The sequence below is a fragment of the Eublepharis macularius genome, chromosome 10, assembly GCF_028583425.1.
Source record: "Eublepharis macularius isolate TG4126 chromosome 10, MPM_Emac_v1.0, whole genome shotgun sequence".
In the NCBI taxonomy this organism is placed as follows: Eukaryota; Metazoa; Chordata; class Lepidosauria; order Squamata; family Eublepharidae; genus Eublepharis; species Eublepharis macularius.
The window spans coordinates 16329458-16334967 of record NC_072799.1 but is presented as its reverse complement, the minus strand read 5'-3'; the positions used below and the strand labels follow the sequence as shown (position 1 = coordinate 16334967).

The 5510-nt window shown below is 41.2% G+C and overlaps 1 long non-coding RNA gene across 2 annotated transcripts; it reads left to right on the top strand.

The window, feature by feature from the left end:
- The first annotated feature begins 915 nt into the window (after positions 1-915).
- On the top strand, positions 916-4516 carry LOC129336461 (uncharacterized). Of its 2 annotated transcripts, XR_008597717.1 has the most exons (3): positions 916-1045; positions 2236-2285; positions 4392-4516. It is a non-coding gene; the product is annotated as an uncharacterized LOC129336461 (long non-coding RNA). The 2 variants fall into 2 exon arrangements; XR_008597716.1 differs by lacking the exon at positions 2236-2285.
- Positions 4517-5510: the final 994 nt, after the last annotated feature.

Below are 5510 nucleotides of genomic sequence, written 5' to 3'. Positions count from 1 at the left end.
ACCCTATCCCAATCCTGTTCTCTGTATCTGTGACTGGGGCAGATGGCAACCAGAAACAGGACTTTTTCAGTGGTGGCCCCTTGCCTTTGGAATGCCTTTCCCCCAAGGCTCACTTTACACCTTCCTTACTGTACTCTAGGCAGCAGGCCAAAACAGTTCCTTTTGCTCAGTTTTTTAATTGAGGGGTTCCATCTTTTCTCTCTCTTTTCATGGACCACCTCTTGCTTGATGATAGTTTTGTGAATGTCATTAGGCTGCCACTTTGAGAAAATAACTGGAAAGGATTCTATATTGACCCTACTGCTATTTAATATCATATTTCTGGAAGAGAACTGGCCAAGATTTGGAGTAAGGTATCATCAGTAAATGGATAATTCTACCTCTCCTTTTCATGTGATTCAGATATGGAAAATGCTGCATACATTACCTATATATAATGGCTGCCATTTTCCTACCGGCTCACATTTCCCATCACTGCTCCTGCAGCCAGTGGGAGAAAAATCTTAAAATATCACTGTAAGGTGACAGAATGCCATCACTTGCTTGAAAAACTTAGGACAAATCAGTCCTCTCTAGGAATTGCCGGAAACTATGGTTTTACCATAGATTTCCTGGAAATTCCTAGAATGACATGATATCACTTCTGGTTTTTTTCCTGATGTGATGTCCATCTGTTGTCCTATCCCCCCCCTCCACCAAGGTCTGCTTCCTGACTCCTGCCAGTTGCCAAGCCATGCCTGGCAACCCTACTAAATATAATTAATAATGCCCCTTTTTTTCTATGTGAATGATTTGCTTGACTTATGTAAACTCTTGGCCTCCCATGTATAAAAAATGTATTGGTTGCTGTTGCTAAAAAACTGATCGGTAAGCTAACAGAGGACAATTATCACTATCATTTATGTTTTACTTCAGTCAGCTTCCTTGAACACAACTGACAATCATAGTCTTGGAAACTTATAAAGGTTGTTATGTACACTGAAATATATTTATTATTACACTGGACTTCAACAACTGGAGATCACCATCGCCTTCTAAGCACTTGGTAAATGGCTTTTACTTATGCAATTATACTAGTTAATTTACAATAAATTTTTTTTTAAATACTTAAAAGTATTGAATTGTTGTCTTAAGAGATTTCCTGGGAAGGAATTATAAGTAAAATAGTTCTGTATTAATGTTTAATTTGGATGCCACCTTGACAGTTGATCGGATTAGTGGTATAGTATAAAATATCAATTTTCATTTTAAAAAATAGGAGGATAAAAATACAGTGGTACTTTTGATTTTTACAAGGAATCTGCCTGCCTGCCTGCCTGCCTTTTGGTGTGCCAGTTTTAAAATCAGCTAGACTTAGTTGCAAATAAGCTCATTTCTATTGCTTTATCAGAAGATAATAACTAGAATCTTGTTTATTTAAAGGTGCAATACCACCTTCTTAAAAGATCTTTTTTTTTAACTTCTGTTAAAAATCTGTTTCAGCTGGGACTTTGTACAGTCCACTGATTTTGTTTGTTTTAAAGAAGAGCTCTTTTTTCACACTGATGGATATGCTCGGTAGTGAATATATGTATTTATGAAGATTCTTTACATTGTATATGGTTTAATATACTTGGATGTATAAAGTATACAAAATACTGTATGCTTTGTATAAAGTATCTTGGCATATAATTATGGCGTTTGTATGTCAATTGTTGTCAGGTGTTAACATTTCGGTTTCCTTTCCGTAATTCTCTCTTTGTACATCCTACCTGGAGACTGGCAGTCCTACAGATACCCCAGAAAGGCTACAAAGCAACTAGCATTCAGAGCTATACTGACTCTGAATGTGGTGGTTCTATTTGGCCATCACAGCTAACAGTGATGGGTGTATCTATCCTTTAATCCCATGATTGCTACATTCAGGGCTTTTTTTCAGCTGGAATGCGGTGGAAAGGAGTTCCGGAACCTCTTGAAAATAATCACATGGCTGGTGGCCCCGCCCCCTGATCTCCAGACAGAGGGGAGTTTAGATTGCCCTCCATGAGGGCAATCTAAACTCCCCTCTGTCTGGAGATCAGGGGGCGGGGCCACCAGCCATGTGACCATTTTCTCTGAGGGCAACCCACTAAGTTCCACCACCTCTTTTCCCAGAAAAAAAGCCCTGGCTACATTTATTTATTTATTCAGGACCCTTTGGGGAGGGATTTTAGTGGCTTCTTAACAAATGTCTTTCCTCCTTTCTGTGTTACCCAGGAGCTGTTAAAATGGCTACTCAACCTGTGATTTTGACTCAGCCACAGCAGGTTGTCATCGTCCAGCCACAAGGAGGCCATTGGCAGACAAGTTTAATTGATTGCTTTAGTGATATGGGAGTATGTGAGTGGTCGTGCAAAAAAAATGACTTTGGAATTGTTTCATGGCCTTAAGAGAGTAATTAATTCAGGTGGGATTTAGTCCTACCAGAAAAGAACCTTTATATTATGTAACCTCCACAAGGTCTCAATAGGCTGTGAGTGGCGGGATAAATATGTACTCATTACAGAGATGTCCTTTGTTATAAGCAAAATCCAGCTGCCAGTCATGCTCATAAAGCTCCTATTCCTGCCCAAACAGGCATTTTCTCATACCCAGCCATAGTAATGTTTACATCAATGCAAAGATGAGGACTGGTTGTGTGTCAAATGTTAGTTGATATGCAACTGAGTAGCATAATATGCACTTTCTCTTGCACACACACACAGCTTTCCTGCCACATAAACAGGCCTGTGATCTTGGGATCTTCCAGAAAATTATTGCTCTCTGTTGAAGACATGTCTGCCCCATAGCCTTCTTGAGAGCAATGAAGCCATACCATCTCATTTGGAGTGGAGTAAGGAGTTATTCTTGAGCTAAAGCATGAAGAAAGAAAACAGAGTGGGATCATGAGAAAGTGGAGCTGTGTCAGAGATTCCAAGAAAGAGGCATAAGAAACATGAATGACTTGCAGTTGCTCTCCATATTTCTGGGGCTTACACAAAGTAGAGAAATATTAATTCTATTGATACTTGAAGGACGCATGTCAGACATAGGGCACAGAAGCCCAAATCACTCATGATTCTCTGGATTGTCCAGAGTGACTTTGGGTGTTACAAAAATCTCAGAACTCCAAATATATTTGAACCGCCATTGTGAGTTTAAATTTATTTATTGGGAACATTTCTAACCCAAAGTCTTAACTAAACACAGGAGCAAACAGCCATCTGCTCGAGCAGTATCTCTGTCCAAAAACCGATGCCCTTGGAAACCTCTCAAGATCATGATAGAGACAGCCACGTTCTGAGCACGGCTCGTGACTAGAGATGGACATGAATTGGAAAAAAACCATGTGGTTCGTGGTTCATCAAATTTCACGAACCATGAACCACGAACTTTCATGAGCCTGCCCCTGGTTCACGAACCCGTTCGTTTGGTTCGTGAAAATGTCACATCCAGGTCAGAAAACCATCACTTCCGGGTCAGCAGAAGTTCACTTCCGGGTCAGCAGAAGGTCTGCAGGACGTCCGTCCCCTATTGCCTAGGAAACCAATTGATTGGCACCAGGCTGTCTGCAGTGATGAACCAAAAAAAGAACCAAACGAACCAGCCTAAAGTTCGTGGCAGTTCGTCAGAAATTGGATCTGACGAACTGTGGTTCGCGAACCACGAACAGGCTTGGTTCGTGCTTAATTTTGGTTCATATTTCGGTTCGTGCCCATCTCTACTCATGACTGGTGGTGGTGTATTGACTCATACATGGATATTCTATGGCAGTGATACTCATTCAGGGATGTGGGATCCACATGTGGCTCTTTGACATGTCATTTGTGGCTCTTTTGAGCATTGTGGCTCTTTTGAGCAAAAGAGGTGCTCTTTTGAGCACCTGAGCCATGATTTAGAAAAGTGGTTGGTACATGGCTTTCACTTTAAACCATCTACCACTGGAGGAATGTGTACGCTACAAGCCTCCCTGAGGCACAGGCTTCATGCCAGGGTTGGAAATCAATGTGGCTCTTTAGGTTGATAGTAACTTATAGTAACTTTAGGTTGATAGTAATTGCCTTTTTTAAGCTGTCAATAACCATTCCCCATTAATTTGTGCGATCATCTTAAAAACCACTCATTTCCTTTAAAAGCGAATTGTATAAGTGAATTTTGTTACAACATTGCCAAATTTAGCTAAGTATGGAAGGTTTGCTAATTGTCAAAAGGGTAGATAATTTCCACAATGGAGGGATATAAACAGAGGGTTCTCCAAAGTTCTGCACTATAATTTGGGAATGTAATAAACCATATAGGTTTATACTCTGTCTGGATCAAATTTTGCTTTGTATCAGCTCTGTATATTGCCAGGTGACTTCCCAAAGACATTTTTCATGCTCTGCTCCAACTAGGCCTTTGTGGAACATTTTTCCCCATTTGTTTGGGATGCCAAGTTGCTGCAGATATGCAAGAATGCTGCTTGTGTGGCCCATCCATGGCGATGAGATCTGTCTACAGGACAAAATATAATATTCCAGTAAGTATACCATCAGACTGTAATGCCTTTTCCTGCTTTTTGAAATTTGCATGACACATTTTAAATGCTATGTTTTAATCATAGAATCATAGGGTTGGAAGGGACCTCTAGGGTCATCTAGTCCAACCCTCTACTTTGGGCATATTTGTACTATGTTATATACTTACATTGGTTCTATTCAGTGTAAATTATTGTGACGGTCCCCAAAGAAATCTGAAAACTATAGCTGGAGGTTGCTGAGAATTCAATTAGATAGATATCCCAAGCCATCGTTCTAGAACTAGGATTCCTGTTAAACCAGTTTGCATCTCTCTATAGGCTACTGGGAAATAATAGATCTGTCGGAGTTGAATGTAGTGTAGTGGAGCTTAAAATTTGTACACTATCATCCTTGTTCAAGCAAGTTATGCAGTTTGTTGTACAAATTTGCCACCTCTGAGTCATGGGGGAGGGGAAGATTTAAGGTGTCATCTGTTCTGGATGGGGTTGCCCTCCCCTTGAAGGAACAGGTCTGGGGGTGCTCTTGGACCCACACCTACTGCTGGATCAACAGGTGGCAGCTGGGGCCAGGAGTGATTTTTACCAGTTGTTGGTTTAATCAGCTGCAGCCTTTCTTGGACAGAAAAGATCCAGCCACTGTGGTGCATATCATACACACCCAGCCCCACAAACCTCCTACACACCACATTTCTCTGCAAACTCTGCTAATACCCCTGAGTACGCAGAAACATTGCCCTGACATGGATAGCCCAAGTAAGCCTGATCTCGTCAGATCTCAGAAACTAAGCAGAGTTAGTCTTGATTAGTAATTGGATGGGAGACCTCCAGTGAAGACCAGGGTTGCAGAGGCAGGTGATGGCAAACCACCTTGGTGAGAGCCAAGCTACAAGTGACGAATTACACTTGCCTGGCAAGTGAACAGACTCAAGTGTTTTCCTCCCTGTTCACCTGCCATTCACTTGCCCTCCACTTGATCAAGTGGAGAGTCTCTTAC